Below are 19,847 nucleotides of genomic sequence, written 5' to 3' on the forward strand. Positions count from 1 at the left end.
AGATTTCTCAAGAAGTAGGCAGTAACTAAACTTTGAATACTGATGCTGCTTAATGAGGGTGGAAACAAGTTCTCAACAACAGAGGTCAGTAAAATGGTATATACTTCAATTGCTTTCAATAGTCTCTGGGTGAAAAAAAAATCTCAAAACATACAGAGTACATATATCCCAAAATACAGTTATTGATAAAGGAATCCCTTCCTGACAATTTAGAAGAGGCAATATTTCAGTTATTTCCTCTTCTATTGATACATTGTTCCATATGGAATGAACTCATCTTGACAGACATAGCTGCCACTGTTCCAAATAGTTTCAGTGTGTCCCCTATAATTTAACTGGTTGTATCTTGCTTTTAAGTCATAAAATATATTTTTTTTTTTTTGGGTCCGGTCGTGGGGCCTGAACTCTGGGCCTGAGCGCTATCCCTCAGCTCTTGAGCTCAAGGCCAGTTCTCTACCACTTGAGAGACAGCGCCACCTCCGGCTTTTTTTTCTTTTTGCTTATGTGGTGCTGGGAATCGAACCCAGGGCGTCAGGCATGCAAGGCAAGCGCTCTTACCACTGAGACACCTTCCCAGCCCTCATAAAACATTTCTAGATGTAGGTGTGGTCTTTTCTGAGAACACTAGAGTTTCTGGAGAACAAAAACCATTTATTTGGCTTTTTCTCATATTACCTATAACAAGGCATGATACATCCCCATCTTATAAATACAGTTTTAGCTTATATAAAAATAAAACAAGTATGCACTCTTTTGGGAAAATTTGAATTACTCTTTCAGGAGAATGGATAGGAGCTGTTCTTTCTACATTTTCTTGCCGGGTCCCTTTTGTAAGACAAATCTGAGACAATTGGCAAGGGAAGTGGTAAAATCTACAGAACACAACCCAAGCATCTGCCTCATTTGGATGTGAAGCATATGGCTTGTATCTCACCAACACCTGCCAGCCAAGGCCTGTGCCTTGGACCAATCTTTTATGCTTTCCATTTTATTTAAACAATAAGTTCACAAAAACTTAAATGCTTACCCAAGTCATTTATACTTTGAATTTTCAAAGGCAAAACCCAAATCTTACCTATTTATTCCTTTGACCTACAAAGGCAAAACAAGCTAACAATAGGAGCTAATGTGAATAGCATTGCCAGAAAAAATATCAAGAGGAGGAAGTTCCCAAACCCTAAGTTCTGTATTACTTAGAGCCTGGTCAACACATCATAGAACTCCAGGGGGCAGGAAACTGGGGTATCTAGACTAAATAAACCCTGGTCTGAGCTCAGTGCACTCCATTCCGCATGGTCAGTACAAGCACAGTCAGAGAGCTGTGAACACAAAGCTTGTCCTGCTCAGTCATGTGCAGCGTTGCAAAGCAAGGGAACTTTGACATTTCTACAATAAGTGACTATTCAATTCCATAATGAGAATGTCTGAATGGGCTATTTTCAACGTTTTGAAATGTAGTAAGATATACAATGCTATTACTAAGTAGATGATAGGCTCATGAAATATTCTAACAGTATCATAAACACCGTCTCAGATTTTATAAGTTTTAGTGAAAAAATGCTAAAATATCCTTTCTTGGTGAATAAGATTCTATTTCATAGAAAGATAAGCTTAGAAAAGGTAGCAAAATTACTCAGCTCACTCAGATTTGCATTACATTTGCTATTCTAGCATTTCAGTACACATCCCCAAAACAGTGGGCACTCATTATTAATTATAAAAAGAAGCTAGAGACATAACTGAGTGATGAAGTAATTGCCTACCATGCATGAGGCCTTGGGTTTCATTTCCATCTCTGTAAAAAATAGGTTTCTTCCTTCTTTTTTGGGGAGAGGGGGTGATATTTAGTTTTTTGAGACAGGGTCCCGCTATTTGGCTCCAAGTAGTGGTCCTCCTGCCTCAGCTTCCGCATCCTGGGATTACAGGCATGAATTACTATACCAAGCAAGGTTTCTTTTCTTTTCTTTTTTGGGAGTTACTAGAATTTTCTCTTTTGGGAGGCCTTGGGCCTGTTAGACAGGTGCTCTACAATTTGAGCCATGCCTTTAATGCTTTCTGTTTTTGGTTGTTTTCAGATATGTCTCCAGATTCTGAGCCAAGCCAGCCTTGGACTGAGATCTTTCCATCCCATATCTTGAATGTGTGGGACTACAAATGTATTCCATCAGCCCTGGCTTGTATGTTGAGATGGACATTACTCTAATTTTTTACATAAGCTGGAAATGTTGGGGAACTAGAATAGAGCCAACATTGAATATTCTAAATGTCAATCAGTTGTTCCCTTTAAAGAGATTGATTTATGCTATATAAATTTCATGTTAAAAAATTGGGAAAAGAAAATCTTCAAGAATCTAATAAAGATAATACAGACAATAAAGAGAATTTAAAATTTCACTTATATGTCACTGTTTTGATGGCCAAAACTCTAATTATGTAGGGTATTAAACAAAAAAAAGACTCCAAAAAACAAAACAGAACAAAAAGAGCCAGGTGCCAGTGGTTTACGCCTGTAATCCTAGCTATTCAGGAAGCTGAGAGTTTAGGATTGCAGTTCAAAGCCAGCTCAGGCAGGAAAGTTTGTAAGATTCTTATCTCCAATTAATCACAGAAAAATCCACAAAGTGGTGCCAGAAGTAGTAGAGTGCTAGCCTTGAGCAAAAGGAGTACAAGGATAGCACCCAGGCCCAGAAAAAAAAAAAAGAATGGCTTTTGTTTTCTACCATAGAAAAATTAAATTCACCGAAGCACCCAATCAATAGCATTCAACAACGGGATAAAATACGTTTCTAACCTAACGGTATTTTAATCTAAGATTTTCCCCAATGCAAATGAATATTCAGCCAAATAGCTTTATTTGCTTTATTTTTCCCATCTATCCAAACGGTGACTGGAGACTGTATGTAACCATCACACACTTTACTTAGTGCCATATCCCTTTTGGAGCTCTGTTGGTTTGTTTGTGAAGGGGTCTTGTCATATAGACCAGTGTAGCTGGATTACAGGCATTGTCACCATACCTTACTCATGTACTCACATTAACAACCCTCTCTTGCAACAAAGGTAGTGTTTCAGCTAAGTATCTGGCATGACAACAGTTGTGCCTCATTTTCCTAGATAAAATATATTCAGATTTTTCCAGCCTTCTCTCCTATCCTCCCAACGCACCCTTCCCATCGCTGTGAGAGCTGTTCACGGAAAACACGAACTGATATGTAACAATCCTGAGTGACAGGTTTGACCTCATTTTTCAAATCTTTGATGAGCTCAAATCAATGATAACTTGCACTACACATTTACAGGTGACATTAACACTTTAAATGGAAGATACATTTCCTTCCTTCTTTAATAAGAAAGAAGCTGAGCAGCCTACATCCGAGAAAGCAATTTGCATCTTTCAGGCAGTAGCAATAAAAGTGATCTTTTTATATGAATGAATCAAATTAATGTGATTGTGACAGTTCAGCTGGAGAGCTCTGTAATGAACACTTCAGGTCACATTTTAACTATGAGAGGAGCTATCCTGATTCTTCACATTTGACACATACTGTGTAGATGTGGTATCTCAAATTGTTAAAATTGCTGTTTGTCACTATCTGTCAGCAGTACAGTGAGGGCCTTCACTTCTCCCAATTCCCCCATGCTAACTGTTAGGATATAATTATGGAAGAAAAATTATTTCAAGCTTCTTTAGTGCACTTTCCTAGCAGGAGGATGCATGTGATCAAACAGCATGGCTAACTTGGACACATTTTTAACTCCTGCACCCAAAGAACAGCTGGGAAGAAGAGGCACAAACTGTTACAAAATGCCCTACAGTGGAAGACCTATTTATAATTTTAGTATGATTGCAGCAGAGTCCTTCTGAATATGGACAGTGGAGTTCAGTTTTGTGAAACTGCCCATCCTCCCAGGACTTCTATGCTTCTGAGAACAGTGGAGGACCTGATCAGGTAGTCTCTGCTAGTACAGTGCTACAAAACAGAAAAACCAGGACCATAATTTAAATCCATGTAAGAGCTTTGTAGCAAGGTCACTGAAGAAAATTAGTATCCATTTTTGTTTGTTTCTTTGATTGTTTGGTGATATTAGAGCTGGACCTCAAGGCCTTGTATTCTTATTCAGCTTTTTCCCTCTTGGCTAATACTATACTACCTGAGCCCTGCCTTTAGTTCCAACTTTCTGGAAGTTAATTGGATAAGAGAATTGCAGATTTGTCTGCTAGGGTTGACTTTGAGCCACAATCCTCACATCTTAGCCTCCTGAGTAGCTAAGGATTATAGACAGACATGAGCCCCTGCTGGCAACTTCCAATTTTTAAAAAAATATGTTTTTGTATTACTGGAGTTTGAAGTCAAGGCCCTGTATTTGCTAGTCAGGGAGGTATTCTGCCATATGTTCACGCTTCTAGCTTTTTTGCTTTAGTTATTTTTCAGACAGGGTATCATCCAGGTTTTCCATGGGCTTAGCCTGAGACTTCAATCTTCTTAAGAGCTTCTATGCAGCTAGAATTACAGTTTGTCATGTCCATGAATGGGATGCTTATTGAGTGGGATAGGGTCTGTTAACTTTTAAACCAGGCTGGACTTAAACTGCAGTCCTCTTGATCTCTATCTCCCAAGTATCTAGCACTGCTGGTATGACTAACTAGGCCAAGCCTCATATGTCTCTAAAACTTAGCCATTATGGAAGAGAAGACTTCTTTGTAGAACTCTGCAAGAACAATTATGCTATGGTTTATGTAGATAGATAGAAGCATCAATTCTATTTTGCTTCTTTCCTTTCTCCTTAGAAAGGATCACAAGAATCTCTTAACAAGTGTCTTTTGGAATAACTTTGTATTTCCTACATGATATATTGGATTTCATTCATTGATTTATGGGAATCTGTATTTGGACAAGGTTATCCTAAGTATTTATTATTATTATTATATTATATAGTTGTACAAATAGGTTACAATGTCTACATATCAGGTTATGACTATAATGCTTCTAGTTATGCTAAGCATTAAATTTACGACTGGCTTCTGTTTTGTGGTTTATGTTTATGAATATGTATTTTCCAAATTTCCAACAAAACACAGTATTTTACTACTTAATGAGGGAAAAAAACTGTAAGAAGAGACTTTAGGGAATAGACCTATTTGCAGGCTTCAATTTAAATAAACTGATAAAAGCAGCTATTATTTTTGTAGCATGTATTATGATCTTATATTATTTCCTCTATCAAAACCTTTACTATGGGCTGGGAAGGTGGCTCAGTGGTAGAGTGCTTGCCTTGCATGCATGAGGCCCTGGGTTTGATTCCTCAGCACTACATAAGCAAAAAGAAAAAAGCCGGAAGTGGTGCTGTGGCTCAAGTGGTAGAGCGCTAGCCTTGAGCTGAAGAGCTGAGGGACAGCGCCCAGGCCCAGAGTTCAGGCCCACAACTGAACCCCCCCCCCAAAAAAAAATCCTTTATCTAGCTAGGTGTAAAGGTTAATGCTTGTGATACAAGCTACTTAGGAGACTGGAGGATTGTGCAGGCATTTGGTAAGACTCAGTTTCAAAAAAAAGGCTAAAAAAAAAGAAATTGAGTGGGGATGCTAGTTTTACATGCACTAGACCCTGATTCAGTCCCCTAAACTGCAATATATGCATACATACACCTTCATTTATTGATTTAGAAATGTCATTTACTTAGCATTGTACCCAAGTTTTTGTGACCAACTCCCACTCCATCTCTTCTTCCTGGCCTTCTCTCCAATTCCTGTCAGATGGAACAAGCTGAAATTCCAACATAGTGCTGCTTCTCTCTCCCATATGACTCTAAAAGTGCTGTTTCTTCTGCCTACAGCATTTTCCCTCTCACAGAATCTGACAGATTATTTTTGTTTAAAATCATGCATAATAGTTTCTTCTTTTTTTTTTTTTTTGGGTCCGGTAGTGGGGCCTGAACTCTGGGCCTGGGCGCTGTCCCTCAGCTCTTCAGCTCAAGGCTAGCGCTCTACCACTTGAGCCACAACGCCACTTCCGGCTTTTTTCTTTTTGCTTATGTGGTGCTGAGGAATCGAACCCAGGGCCTCAGGTATGCAAGGCAAGCGCTCTACCACTGAGCCACCTTCCCAGCCCCAATAGTTTCTTCTTTTAAATAGGCACAGATATACATTACTGGTGAGTTAAGTAATTGATATAGCCTTTATGGAGAGCATTTTAGTCTTACTTATCAAATTATAAATCTATATTTTTCAACACAGTAATTCTCCTACAGATTTAGCCTACAGATGTGTTCATGTGTTCCTGTGAAATGATGATACATAAGATTAATTACTGCATGGTAGTAGAGCTATGGTTCAAATGGTAGAGAGCATTGAGCAAAAAAGCTCAGGAACAGTGTCCAAGTTCAGAGCTCAAGCCCCAAGTCCAGCAAGTAAGAAAAGGAAAGAAAGAGAGAGAGAGAGAGAAAGAGGGGGGGAGGAGAGAGGGACAGGAAAGGAAGGGAGGGGAAGGAGGGAAGGAAAAAAGGAAGGAAGTTAGGAAGGAAGGAAGGGAGAAAAGAAAAAAAGAAAAGATTAATTATTGCAGCATTACAACAGCAAAATATTAGAAACAACCTGAATACCCATATTTGGGAATTTATTAAACTTACAGAAATCTGAACAATGGATAAATACTATTCAAATGAATAAATGGCAAGCATCATGACAACATAAAACAACAAATGCTGGTGAAAATATGGTGAAAGGGAACTAATATGTTGTTGATTAGAATATAAACTATATAACTATTAGGGAAATGAGTATAAAGAGTCCACAAAAAAACTGAAAGTAAATCTACCAGACATACTACTCTTAGACACATGTCTAAAGGAATGTAAATCAACACACAAGAGAATACTCATGCTAATTGCAGTTTTGTTCACAATAGTCAAATTATAGAATCAGTCTAAGTGCCTATGAACTGATAAATGGATAAAGAAATGTGGTATAACCAGCTAATGCCAAAAGAATGGTTTTGTAATAAAATTACAGATTGCATCTAAAAATGTATATCTACACAATGGAGTATTTTTTTAATCAAAAGTCTTTGATGCACAGAGGGTTTGCAGTTACATAAGTCAGAAAAAGAGTACATTTCTTTCTAAACAATGTCACCCCTTTCCTCACACCGTCTGCAAGTTTTTCCCTCCCATCCCCACCCACAAGTTATACAGTTCATTTTCAATAGAGAGTCTAGAGAATATCACTGCTATTTTTGTTCACCCTTTGTCCCTCCATTTCTGCCCCTTCACCCTCCCAAACAGATAAAGGAACAAACAAGACAAAAGGAAAAGAAAATAAAAACAGCAACAAAAGGACGAAAACCTCATTTCCATTTCATGGAGTTCATTTTGGTAAATATCAGATGCACACATCTATTATGCCTTTGTGATCCTGTCCTAATATCATCGTTTGGTCTCATTCTGAGTGAATGCCTACAAACCTGTATAATTTATCATGCCCCACTGTGTTTCTTTTTCCTTTACCATCAAATGTGTTTACTTGTAATTTTATAGGCACACTCTAGGTACCACAAATGCAGGAAACCATGCAACCTTCCATGTTCCTGGATTGGAAGAATTACCACAGTGAAAATGGCAACACTGCCCAAAGCAATTTACAATTTAATACAATACCCATGAAAATCCCAACAACATTCTTCAATAAAATAGAGAAAGCAATCTAAAAATTCATATAGAATAATAGACTTCAAATAGAAAAAACAATCCTTAGCAGGAAAATACTGGTGGAGGAATATCAATACCAAATTTCAAACTCTATTATAAAGCCATAGCAATAAAAGCAGCTTGGTACTGGCATAAGAATAGGTATGAGGACCAATGGAACAGAATAGAAGACACAGAAATAAACCCACAGACCTCTAGCCACCTAATATTTGACAAAGCCCCTAAAACACAGGTTGTAAGAAAGATAGCCTCTTCAACAAAGAGTGCTGGCAAAACTGGCTATTCACATGCAGAAAACGGATGCTAGATACTTATATATCACCGGGTACCAGAATCAATTCCAAATGGATAAAATACCTCAATGTAAGGCCAGACACCATGAAAATATTACAAGAAGGGATAGGGGGAAAACTAGGACTCCTAAGCACAGGTTAAAATTTCCTAACTAATAATCCAGAATCACAACAAATCAAAGAAAGACTGGATAAATGGGACTGCATCACACTGAAGTGTTTCTTCATGGCAAAGGACATAGCTAACAAGGGAAACAGAAAGCCCACAAAATGGGAGAACTTTTTTTTTTTATTGTGAAAATACTGTACAGAGGGGTTACAATTACATGGGGAGGATAATGAGTACATTTCTTATCAAGCATCGTAGCCTCCTCCTTTGTTTCCCCTTCCTATCCCTTCCCATCCTCTCCCTGCCCCCCCCACAATCCTCCCCCCCCACCAAAGTTGTAAAGTTCGTTTTCTACATAATGACTTGTACATCTCATTGTTGCAATGGGTCTACCTGTATCCCTATTTAAATGATTTGTTTTTCCCTTTCCCCTCCACAAATTATACCAATATCAAGTACAGTGAAAGAAGGGGTTATACTGTGGGGGAGGGACATACAAAGCAACAAAGAAATAATCTTATTTTTTCCTGAGGAAATAATCTTATAAATGTGTTAGAAACAATTGCATGAAAGAAAAAAAGCATTTGAATACATATCTTAGGGTTCATTTCCCTAACATCAACTTAACTGACCTTTTCTGCTTGACTTAGACATATACTAGTTATTGCAAATAAGGGAAACCATGGGACCTATGTTTCTTTGGGCCTGGCTTACTTCATTAATATAATTTTTTCCAAGCCTTTCAATTTCCTAACAAATGGGGCAATGTCATTCTTTCTGTGGAGGCATAGAATTCCATTTTCTTGATCCATTCATCTACTGAGGGGCATCTGGGTTGGTTCCATATCTTAGCTAAATAAATAATGCTGCAATAAATATAGTCGAGCTGGCAGCTTTAGTGTGGTCTTGTTTGTGAACATTTGGGGAAATGCCCAACAGTGGTATTGCTAGGTCATAGGGGAGCTCTATGTGTAGTCTTTTGAGGAATCTCCATACTGCTTTCCAAAGTGGTTGAACAAGTTTATACTCCCACCAACAATGCAGTAAGGTTCCCTTCTGTCCACATCCCCTCCAGCATGGGAGAACATTTTTTACCAGCTATCTAACAGATAAAGACTTTGTATCTAAAATATACTTAATAGCTAACTAAGTTATAGCTATCTATCACAAGGACACCAAAAAATAAACCCTCAAAGGAACAACCACCCAATTAATAAATGGGCTAAATAGTTAAAGAGAGACGTCACAAAAGAGGAAGTAAGACTGGCCAATAGACATATGAAGAAATGTTTAACATCTCTGGCCATAAAAGAAACACAATCAAAACACAATGGAGTATTATTCAGCCATAAAGAATGAAATTATGTTATTTTCAGGAAAATGGATGGAACTAAAGACCATTATGTTAAGTGAAATAAAGCAGACTGAAAAAAACAAATGTCTCATATGAAGAACATATACCTTAAAAAATGAATGACTTGAGTGTATGATGGGGATTTGGGGAAGAGGTCTAGTGTGAGATGGAAGAGTGATGATGGGGGGTAAATATGACTGAAGTGGTTTATATGTATTATGAAAATAAATTAATGAAGCCTGTTGTTTAAAAAGATGGAAGAGATGAGAAAGTGTAATAAAGGGTGACTTTGATCAAAGTTCATTATATATAGATATATATATAGATATATATAGATATATATATATACATGTGGAAGAGTATCACAAGGATACCCCTTAGTACAATTAATATGTACAAAATACATTTCTTAATATATTTTAATGTTTGTACTTTAATAGATATTTTATATATATTTAATGTATCTGTGTGTGTGTATATATATATATATATATATATATATAATACCCCCAAACAAAAATCAAATCAAATAAAACAAACAAAAGAGTTGGCAGAATGGCTCAAATGGGAAGGCACTTGCCAAGTGTGTACATGGCCCATTCAATTCCTACTAATGTCAAATTGTTGAGAATCTCTGCGTCATAAAGACAGACAAGCTAAGATAACAAGGACTGAAGGCATGGCTCAAGTGATAGACAATTTGCCTATGGGTACTTTGCCCTACCTATCTTCCACAACAAAGCAAACCGTTTGGGATAACATTGTTGGCTATAGCAATTTCACTGGCAAGACTGTCTTTGGAAGGAACAGAAGAGTGACAACTTAAGGTTCTAAAAGAAAAGAAAGAAAAAAGACTAATAGTATCTTTGAATTAATAGTGTCTGATAAGCTGACTATAGTAAGTATCATTTTCTGATGACCAATCTGTGAATATAAAATTCTGTGAAGTAAACTATGTGTGTTGCTGAAATACACAGTGCTAGTATATTTTTCATAGCTGCCCTAACCACCATGATCACACAAAGGGACAATACCTTGCTGATATACAGTGATACAAAAGATTCCTTTCTCTTCCCCCAACCTCTGTGGTAAGTGTAGTTTCCTTCCTGTGCTGGAAGTGGTTTTGTATTTGCATTGGTCAATGGGACATTAAAAAAAAAAAAAAAGAATTCTAGATCCAACACAAGGGTTTTTTTGGAAAAAAAAAAAAAAAAAGGGTGGGACAAAGGGGGACTGGACCCAGGGCCTCTGAGCTAGACACCCAATAAGCCTAGGTTTTAAAGAGGAATCAAATGTTTCCACTGATACCCTCTGGGAACTTTCAAGCTCTGCCATGATCACATAATAATTAGAGCAAATCCAACAATACTCAGCTATATCCTTCCATGATCAACCAAACTCTCGCCAGTCAAAGACTCGGGGGAAAGATAAATGCTTATTGTTATGTACTACTGAGATTTATGGTTGTCTGCCATGCAGTCATGTTACAAAAAGAAAAAAAAACACGTTGCCTGATTAATGTTCTCCATTTCTTCTAAAAGGAAATCTGATATCCTAGACACATTGAACTCTTGTGGCTACTGAGCTACTCCCACAAATGAATTACATGAAAAAAAAATGTAACTTTGTTCCCAAACCTGTTTATGTTCATAATAAAAAGAACAAAAACAGAAAATGATTCACTGCTTCTATAAAAACTCTGTGGAATAGTTCATAAAGACTTGATAAGTTGAGTAGCAAATTAAAAAGGTATTATGAATTTAATGATTAAATGACAGAAATTCTACCATCAAAAATTTTAAAAGGAAGTTTTTGCTATTAGATTGTTTCACAAATTTAATACTTTGCCCCTCTTAGACACAGAAAGCGGGAAAATAGGTTTTCAGAATAGCTAGGGAAATAAAAGTGACAATGACCCTCTAACAAAGGTGATAAGAAAAAATATTTTAAATTAAAATAAATATTTACATTGTTAGTATGTATTTTTTTATGTTTCTTCTCCTGAGCCAAACCTTTTTTTTTTTTTTTTTTTTTACCCAAACCACTATAGTCCTGACAGTCAGAGGTGAGGGCTTCTCTAACAGGTATATGGAAAAAATAAATGACAACCTCCCTCCAGTCAATATGGCTACTATCAAAAATACTAAAAATATAAAGCACTGGTGAGGATGGGGGAGGGAGAGAAAATTAGTATTGTCATTATGAAAAGCAGTATGGCAGTTCCTCAAAAAATTAAAAATAGAACTACTATATGAGCCAGCAGTCAGTGCGTATACATCCAAGGAAACGGAAATCAGGATGCTAAGGAGACATCTGCAGTGCCATGTTCCTTGTAGTACTACTCACAGGAGCTAAAAAGAAGAACATCATAAGTGTCTATCAATTGATAAATGGATAAATACAGAACATATATACAGTATTTTCAGCTTAAAAAAAGAAATTAGAAATTATGTTAAATGAAACAAACCAGGCACAGAAAGACAAATACCACTAATGGTCGCACTAATATGTAGAATCTAAACAAGCTGACCTTAAAGAAGTTGAATAAATGGTAGTTACCAGAAGCTAGGGAGACTTCAGGATAGAGAAGAATGGATGGTAAGTTACAATTAGGTAAAAGAAGTCCTGGGGGCTGGGAAGGTGGCTCAGTGGTAGAGCACTTGTCTTGCATGCATAAGGCTCTGGGTTTGATTCCTCAGCACCACATAAGCAAACAGAAAAAAGCCAGAAGTGGCACTGTGTCTCAAGTGGTAGAGCGCTAGCCTTGAGCTGAAGAGCTGAGGGACAGCACCCAGGCCTAGAGTTCAGGCCCCACGACCAGACCCAAAATAAAATAAAATAAAATAAAATAAGTCCTGCGTGCTGTTGACTAATAGGGTGATTACAGAGGATGATAATGTACTATGCTAAAATAAAAAAATCTGCTTGAGTTGGGTTTTGTTTTTAACATAAATAACCAATGTTTGCAGAGGTAGATACATTTAATCAATTTAAACATCAGACTATAACAATCACTGAACATTATATTTCACTCCATCTATAGGTCCAATTTTTATGCTTTTATGATCAGTTAAATAATTCAATTTTTTTTTTTTTTGGTCAATCATGGCGACTGAACTCTGGGCTTGGGCACTGTCCATCAGCTCAGCTCAAGGCAAGCATCCTTCCACTTAAGCCACAGTGCCACTTCCAGTTTTCTTGTAGTTAACTGGTGATGAATCTTATGGACTTTTCTGCCTGGGCTGGCTTTGAATCATGATCCTCAGACCTCAGCCTCCTGAGTAGCTAGGATTATAGGTGTGAGCCATGGGTGCCCAGCTATATAGTTCAAAATTTTTAAACAAGGGGAAAAAGAATAGAGCTTCAGCCTGATAGGAATCCTATGGGCATTATCATGAGGGCTGCAGTGTTATTTTTGTTTTGTTTTGCTGAGCATGTGATTTCTAAACCAGCTTAAAGTCTTTGCATTGACTTTTAATTAAAAAAATTTTTTTGGTGCCCATCCTGGGGTTTGAACTCAGGGCTTAGGTGTTATCCTTGAGCTTTTGTGCTCAGGGCTAGCACTCTACCACTTGAACCACAGCTTCACTTCTGTTTTTTTAGTGATTAATTGGAGATAAGAGTCTCATGGGCTTTCCTGCCCAGGCAAGATTCAGACCGTGATCTTCAGATCTCAGCCTCCTGAGTAGCTAGGATTACAGGCCTTAGCTACTACTTTGACTTTTAATAGTACAATAAGATTTCATATTCAGTTTGGTCATTTGGTGAATGTTTTATGTAATACTGGCTTCTCTAACTAGTTAATAATCATTTAAATGTCTGTTAGCCAAACCTAAAATCTGATTCACTAGGTTTCTGAAATACAATGGCATCATGTAAGTAATATCTGAACTACTTCATCTGGCTTAAAACTGCTGCATCATAGCCTGGCCTATAATTTCCCAGCCTCATTTCTTACCAGTTTGTCCTTGCTCATGGGGCTCAAACCACACTGACGCTCCTGCTCTGCCATATATCAAGTTCTACCATTTAGGGCCTCTCAGGTTTCTTCTTCCTGAGATACTTTTTCCTGATTCTCTCATAGATGTCATTTGGATCTCAAATGGCACCAATGGGCACCTCACTGACTACCCAAGGTAAAGACGCCAATTGATCACCTGATGAATTTGATTACAACATTTAGTTTTAAGTCTCATTACTAGTATCACTAGCTAATATTTGTCTTACTTCTCCCTACTGTAAGGTTCACATAGTTATCATCTAATGTTTGTTCATACCCAGTGCCAAAAAATGCAATAGCATAGGAGATGATCAATGAAGATTTTGGGTTGATTATTAAAACTAAATAAAAGTATGGGTGACTAAAAGAAAGCAATACAAAAAACCAGACTGGTATTTTCAGCCATTATGGAAAAGTCATGATTTTATTAAAGATTATTAAAATTAACATGCTATATATCAGCTATCCTATAATATATTTTATATCTTGAGGATTTATTTACGAATCAACCTTACCCTTACCCCTTACTATCAGAAAGATTATTTTTTCTTAATTTGAAGCAGTATTAATTTACTTATAAAGTCTTGCTGAAAGTTAATCTTGTTTAATTTCAGGAGTTTGAATAGGGCTGGATATGTAGGTAAGAGTGTAGCCTAATATGTATAAGAACCTGTGTTTTATCCTCAGCGCACGCACACACACACACACACACACACACACACACACATACACACATACACACACACACAGAGAAAGAGAGAAAGGAATAATAGTATGTGCATATTTCTTACTATGTGCTAGGTATTTTAAGTCATATATATATATATATATATATATATATATATATATATATATAATCTGCAAAAGATACCAACCTGATTCCACTATGACAGATGAAAAAAATGTATCTCAGAGCTAATGAGGGATGATGTGGGATTTGACCTAGGTAGTTTGGCTCCAGATCTGCTAAAGTTCTACTCTATACCACCTCAACTCACAAGACAAGCTTTTCAATCAGTTTCTTTCTGAAGGAATCTGGAGTTGTGATTTAGGGTGGCAACCTAACTCTCTGCATATGAAAGAACTGTAAGTCTGGTGCCACACAGCAGCAATATTCAGTCCTGGGGATGAGGCAGCTGAGGACTCAGGGACAGAAAAATAAATAAAGGAGATACAAAGGGAAAAGTTAATTAGATGGCAAGAGACAAGGAGAATGGCTGCCAGCATCAGACCAGCACCAGCTCTGCTCTCTAGCTGAAAGCCTGCTCTTGCATTTAAAGAAATACAACCTGCTGTCCACATGATAAATTCTCTTTTTTCTAGAAGATAGCATAAGATTTTTCTCCTCCCAATCTTAAGAACCTTAACTCATCAGGCTGATAAGCTAAATGAAAGAAGATTTGGTTCCCTGAACTAATCTGAAATTGATGAAATAATGCCCAAAATATGTATATGCTAAATAACAATGATATTTTTGAAACAACTATTTTTAATATGGATAAATTTTAATTGGTTTTATAATGCTTTAGTCTATTAATTTTGAAATGTATACTCCATGATGATTTAGAAATAACCATTGATTTTATTGATTGTCCCATCTCTGGTATATGTAATTGCTCTTAATTTTGTTTTTAATTTGGCTTGCTTAATGAAGTCTATGTGCCAAAGCAATAAGGGGGAAGTACTTAAAGAATGCTTACCCACATCCCCCATTTATAGAACAGAGAAGCTATAGCTGCCAGAAACAGCTCCCTTCCTCGGCCGGCACAGTACTGCTATTTTGGTGTCTGTCAGTTAAGAATATCTATCCATTGCCCAGTATAGCCATATGTCATCTGGTTAACTGGCTTTTGTTGCAAGACAATGTTCTTACTAGTGATCAATTCTTTTACAGAAACACTGATCTTACATTTCTATATGCCAAACATGATAAAAGCCAAGTGGATCTTCCTTCCTTTCTTCCCTCCCTCCCTCCCTTCCTTCCTCCCTCCCTCCCTCCCTCCCTTCCTTCTTTCCTTTTTATTTTTCCCTCTATTTTCTTTTCTTGGGGATTAATAAATCCAGGACCTTTTGAATGCAAGGCAAGTACTTCTTACCATCTGAGTCATGCCTCATAGTTTCAAGCATTATATGTTGTTTTTGAGCTAGAGTCTCACTAACTTTGCCTGGGTATTTAACGCTGCCCAAGTAGCTGGGATGACAAGTGTGCATCATCACCCCACCAGGCTCTCAATTGTATTCTTTTTTTTTTTGTCGGTTGTGGGGCTTGAACACTGGGCCTGGGCGCTGTCCCTCAGCTCTTCAGCTCAAGACTAGCACTCTACCACTTGAGCCATAGTGCCACTTTCAGCTTCTTCTGCTTATGTGGTGCTGAGGAATCGAACCCAGGGCCTCATGCATGCAAGGCAAGCACTCCACCACTGAGCCACCTTCCCAGCCCTCTATTGTATTCTTGATACTCACGTTTGCATCAAGTTAATACCAAGACAGCCTTCCAGTTTCATAAAGCAGGAAGCTTGTACTAATTTTCAACTTTATCTCAATCATTACTCTTTATACACACAATTGTTTCTTCCTAAGTAATATGAATGTATCAACTATAAGTAATCAGCATGTGTGACTGTGTTTTTTTTTTTTTTGGTGCCTGACCCAAGGTTTGAAATGAGGGCCTGGGCACTGTCTGTGTGATATTCTGTTCAAGGCTGGCACTCTACTACTTGAGCCTCAGCTCCACTTCTGGCTTTTTGCTGGTTAATTGGAGATAAGAGTCTCATGGACTTTCCTGCTCAGGCTGGCTTTAAACTGTGAACCTCATATCTCAGCCTCCTCAGTAGCTAGAATTATAGGCATGAGCAACTACTGCCTGGTTGGCTTAATTTCTTTATTCATGGTGTCACATCGTCAGGTATCTAAGTTCAAATACCTGTCAACTCTTTTTATCTTCATTTTCTATTTTTCCCAAAAGTGCTGGAGGCATGGCTCAAGTATAGATCACTTGTCTAGTGAGTGTCTAGTGGAAGACTGGAAAAAAATTTTACCAAGGGCATTATGGTCCATGCCTACTCATCACTCTACACTATTGCTTTAGTAATGGATCCCATCTGTTTTGCAGATGGTTTGGCCCATATTCATTGCCTCCTGTTGGTTCCACATTGCCTTTTAGTCTTAAGTTCAGACATAAGATTTTCTATACCATCTTCAGAGAAGAAAGCCTTAGTTTCCTGTAAGATTGATATCCTCAGAGTGTGTTCCCTAATCAGAATAATGCACTAGAGTGACCCATACTAGTATACTTTCTCCTTTGTCATCCTCTCCTTCCCCATTAGTATCTTATCTATTCACCCCACTCTTTCCTTTAGACTTCCTCCAAACACTAAACAGTTCTTCCCCTGTGAGAAAGGGAGAGAATTAGCAAGAGCTTTCACTGTCCTAAGTATTTTATGTATGTTCTTACTTGCTACCCACAGTAATCTTTTGAGTTAGTATTCTTGTGTTCCTATTTCGCCAATGAGGAAACTGGAGCATAGTAAAACTAAGTCAGCCCCTGGCAAGTAGTGGTTTTAAAACTTGAACCAGGGACCATGTTACTGTTCAGTATTCCTCCATCCACCCTAGTTATCAATCTGTCAGTTTTTATACAAATAGTCCCCTGTTCAGAAAAGTCCTACTTCTTCTGTCTGGCAAGCAACTAGTCAGCCTTTGAAGCCATAGCCAGCACTCCTGCCTTATTTGGAGTATTAGTTCTCACTGTTTAACTCATGATCATTATTCTCCACTTGATTTCTATTCTACAATGGCAAATAGCACCCTCAAAACATTGCTTTTGCTTCTCTATCTTTTGATTTTGAAGAATAAATGGTACATTCTACTTATATCAGGCATATTATACTAAAGCAAAAATGTCTGTAATATTATATACTAGCCCTTACTACTGCTATACATCCAGAAGCAATGTTTTCATTCTAGCTTTGTGTGTGTGTGTGCGCACGTGTGCACCAATACTAGGGCTTGAACTCGGGGCCTTATGCTCTTCCTGTTTTTATCACTAAAGGCTGGTGCTCTAACACATGAGCCATAGCTCCACTTCCAGCTTTTATGCTGATTAATTAGAGGTAAGATTCTCTTGAATGTTTCTTTCAGGGCTGGCTTTTAAGTGAGATCTGAGGATCTCAGTAGCTAGGATTACAGGTGTAAGCCACCAGCACCCAGCATCTTTACAGTTTTTTGTAGATTAAAAAGATGAAGTAACTCACCAGAATATAAACTGACGTTTAACCTGAAATATTTAAGCTCGCCAGAACATGCATTGATTAGGAGATGTGATCACTATATATACATTAGATCATGTGCTTTTAAATTTAAATACATGTATTTCAAAGCCTCCTTTGTAACTCAATATATTTAACTGGTATAATATTTTTCCTTTATGTATACTAGTCAGGTACAAAAATAACTGAAATTGGGTAATGTAGCATTTGTCACCTGTATTAATTGCTGAGGCAGGAGAATAGCTACAGCCTAGGAATTTTAGGATAGTCCAACACTTTAGTGAGACTTCTATCTCGAAGGAAAAAAAAAAAACTACCCACAAATATAACTGAAAATGTCAGCAAAGGTGGTAGACAGGAAAGTTAACTTGTCAAGAAGCCCTGACAGGAACCTTCAGAAATTCTTCTTAAATGCTTCTTATGTGAGCATCTCAAGTTAAATATAGAGATACTTTGTATGGCCTCAGCATGGTGTTGAACACCTGTATCCCAGCAATGAGAAGGCTGGGCAGGGGAATCTTGAGCTTGAGGCCAGCCTGGGCTATAGTTAAGCTCAAAACAGTGTAAAACTACATATTGAGACCCTGTCTCAAAAACATCTCTGTCTCTGCTGTCAGTAAACAATTAAAAAAAAAACCTAAGTAATCTGTTAAGTTTAAGGGAAGGCAGGAAATACTATGTCCAATGAAATACCTTTTATTTCCCTCTGATACTTGGGCTTGAATCAGGGCTTATACTTTTACTCAGTTTCTTGTTTACTGCTATTGCTTTACCAGTTGAGCCATGCTCCAGCCTAGCTTTTTGCTTCTTAATTGATGATGGAGTCTGAGGGAATTTTCTGTCAGGGCTGGCTTTGAAGTGAGACCCTCTGGATCTCAGCTTCCTGAGTAGCTAGAATTATAAGTATAAGCCACTGACACACAGCTTGAAGTACCTTTCTAAATGTTTTTGTAGTAATCCTGATTATCCTGAATCTTCACTGCACAGGACAACTTTTATACTGCTACTAAAATTTTCAGTAAGTTATGCTAGTAGTGATTTCTTGCTTTTATTTGGTTTTCTTAGTAGATTCACTGCTACTCCAGGAATTATTTTTTAAGGTCTGGATGTTATTTATTGATGATAGTTAAAAATATGGAATGCTTTGTGAATTTGTGTGTCATCCTTACACAGGAGCTATACTATTTTTCCCTGAATTGGTACTATTTATTATATTTGCTGCTGAAATGAACAGTCTGGGTAATTTCTTATTTTTGTGGTACGGATGGCATGGAAAACATATGAAGTCATAATTGGATTTCCTTATCCTTTTTGCTCATCTGTGATGTAAAGAAAGCTCTGATTTTTCTTACATCCTCTTTCATTTTAAGGTCAATAGTATATAGTTATATTTTTAAAAGTGTGAATCAAGTGGGCTGGGAAGGTGGCTCAGTGGTAGAGTGCTTGCCTTGCATGCCTGAGGCCCTAAGTTCGATTCCTCAGCACCACATATGCAAAAAGAAAAAAGCCGGAAGTGGCGCTGTGGCTCAAGTGGTAGAGCGCTAGCCTTGAGTTGAAGAGCTGAGGGATAGCGCCCAGGCCCAGAGTTCAGGCCCCACGACCGGACCCCAAAAAAAAAAAAAGTGTGAATCAAGACATTTCTGAAGTTAACTTTGTGGTTCACAACTAGATTTCAAACAATTAAATAGAGCAAACAGCAAAACTAAAAATATATCGCAATAGTAAATATTGCAATAAATTATCCTTCAATCTTGTTTTTTCACTCTTTAGTCTTCACTAAAGATATGAGAAAGTTACAGAGCTACAGATACATAAATTCAGTTCCTATGTCTTACAAACACTGAGAATTTTACTACTCAAGGAATTAAAGTGCCTTCTACTATGAAACAAAGTCCAATTACAGAAATATATATATATATATATACATATATATATATATAATTAGCCATGTACTTAGCTTCTAAACATCATCTAGAATAGTTAATATGAACTCGGAAAGTATTTCCTAAGTTAGCAATAGTGTCATTTGCTTCACAGTGCAGCAATAACTCAGACTGAGAAGCTATTTACTTTATACTGTTAAAAAAAAATCCAAGAGGACAATGAGAAGTACAAGTTGTCA

This window comes from Dipodomys ordii, unplaced genomic scaffold (genome assembly GCF_000151885.1).
Source record: "Dipodomys ordii isolate 6190 unplaced genomic scaffold, Dord_2.0 Scaffold27, whole genome shotgun sequence".
NCBI classification, from domain to species: domain Eukaryota; kingdom Metazoa; phylum Chordata; class Mammalia; order Rodentia; family Heteromyidae; genus Dipodomys; species Dipodomys ordii.